General features: G+C 40.4%; 1 long non-coding RNA gene across 1 annotated transcript in view; it reads left to right on the forward strand.

Moving 5' to 3' along the window:
* LOC117946397 overlaps window positions 1–1,287 on the forward strand; it is a 15,707-nt gene extending 14,420 nt beyond the window's left edge. Inside the window, exon 3 of the long non-coding RNA XR_004657028.1 lies at window positions 1,276–1,287. This is a non-coding gene — a long non-coding RNA (uncharacterized LOC117946397). The remainder of the gene's footprint in view (window positions 1–1,275) is intronic.
* The last annotated feature ends 1,061 nt before the right edge of the window (window positions 1,288–2,348 follow it).

Consider the following 2,348-nt stretch of genomic DNA (forward strand, 5'->3'; position numbering starts at 1 on the left):
CCCCCCCCCCCCTCATCCATTGGACTAGACTGCTGTCACTTTGCTGCCTGATCTGCCAATCACTGCCTACCTAATTGGTAAATGGATACATACTTTAAATACCCACTTTATGGCAAGTGTGTACTTTGTGCACAGTTTAAACGCAGAAACACATTGAACTCACTGTAGAGAACTTGTTGCTGTGAGAAATAAATAGTGTATGGCACTCTACAGGTTTTGATTCCTGTCATCTTAAAACTTTGTACAGCAAGGTTTTGTAAGTGTATTGCACTCTATTTTTATACGCTTCTGTGAAAAAAAACATGATAATGTGTGTTGTATTTGGATACACAATTAAAAGTGAAAGTGAAATACAGAATGAATGTGATAGATTGTATTTGCCAAAATAAGTTGTTGTTCCATCCTATCCAATATTTCCTATATTTCTAAGCCATTTTTTTTTAATGCTTTTATGATCAAATCCCCTGTGATTTTACTTTTATTGAATCATTTACACGCATTTGGGCAAATCAGCATAGAATTTCTGCCCATTGCATCTTTCTATTGACGTTGTGCAGTTGTGATTCCTCCTAATTTCACCTCGCATTCTGTCTGAACCCACCTCCAGGCCTGTGGATGAAACTCACCAAAACACACCTTTGAGCTTAAACCTGTTCTTTACAGCAAGCTAAATAATTCTGTAATCTGGCTTTGAGATTGAGTCACAATTGATTCTTCCACAGAAACTGTCTGTGTAGTCAGAGTGCAGCTGGAATGAAGCCAGAGGCCCAAAAGGCCTCGTGTTCGTCACGGAGTTACTTTTCCACATATGCAGTATCTTCCTGCACAAATTAAATGTTCGCAGGTGTCCAGTTAGACTCAATAAAAGTGAGGTGGATCTCACAGAGGTTTGTGTGTGTGTGTGTGTGTGTGTGTGTGTGTGTGTGTGTGTGTGTGTGTGTGTGTGTGTGTGTGTGTGTGTGTGTGTGTGTGTGTGTGTGTGTGTGTGATGTGAGTGGTGGGGGGGTAGGATTTCCTGATTTGTTTGTTCCTCTCACACACTTTTCTTCCTGGTACAGGCTGGATTTAGACTTCCTGTTCAGAGCTATTCTCGGAGTAGACACACACACACACACACACACACACACACACACACACACACACACAATCATGTGCTAAACATTCATTTAAATATAGTGTGTGTTTTGCACGTGGCTGTGTTTTGTAGACTGGAAATGTCATCAAATGTAATCAAAACAATGAAAATGATTAAAACTACACTTTGAATAATTTGAGTTAAAGTAAAGTAATACAACAGCGGTCCATAATATACCTGCCCTGTTTCATGTTACATGTTGTCAGATGAGCGTAACAAGATTCATGTATTTCCAACAACTTTGGAGATTTTTAAAATATTTAGTTTTCAATTTTTGGAATAAGGCTAGCAGTTTGCCCCTGCTTCCCGTCTTTATGCTAATATAGGCTAAATGCTAAGATAGGCTAAACTGGTCTCTGTACTGGATTCACACAGAGATGCAACTGACATCCGTCTTCTTATTTGACTCCTAGTCAGATGCAATCAACCCCCATTCCCAAAATGTTGCTTTTAAAATTTAGTAAGGTTAGGAGATTTTTGGCCCTGTGCCTTCTGATTGTATCTTCTGTGTGGTCATGGACATCTCTCCAAACTTCTAAAGATATGCATTTACAAAGCCACCAGTTCAGACACATTTAAGACCTAACCATATAAGGGTCGTATAATAAAAAACAAGTGATAACAAATTGGAATAAAAACATTTCTTTGAGCATGTGTTGGATTGTTTTGTTGACTCTTTAAGCGCTGTGATGCAAAATGTCAACAAAAGGTAGAAACCTGCGCTCACTCTGGTACCCGTGAGTGGATTAACCCAAAAACATGTATAAGGAAGTTTGTATTGTTGTTTTTTTACTGATGATATGAACAAGCTTCATCCACTTTCCAAACTTTCTCTCATGCCCACTCACAGGTCAACGTGACAGGCGAATGACTGGAGCGACATCACACACAGTGTAAACTGCACAGCTCCTTTTGAAACACAGTGTGAGTGTGTGTGTGTGGTTGTGTGTGTGTGTGTGTGTGTGGGTGTGTGTGTGTGTGTGTGTGTGTGGACATGTTCCACACGTATGTGCTTTTGTGTCTTTCAAGTCAAATAGACTTGGGGTGGAGGTGGAGATTGAGGTGGGGGCATTAAATGAACAGCAGCAGGTGCCTCATGGCAGCAATACCATCACACACACGCACACACACACGCACAAACGCACACACACAGTGCAGCTTGAAGTCCAGATTTTCTCACAGCCTCAACAATGAATCCTTTTCATTGTGTGTG

This window comes from Etheostoma cragini, chromosome 6, assembly GCF_013103735.1.
Source record: "Etheostoma cragini isolate CJK2018 chromosome 6, CSU_Ecrag_1.0, whole genome shotgun sequence".
NCBI classification, from domain to species: domain Eukaryota; kingdom Metazoa; phylum Chordata; class Actinopteri; order Perciformes; family Percidae; genus Etheostoma; species Etheostoma cragini.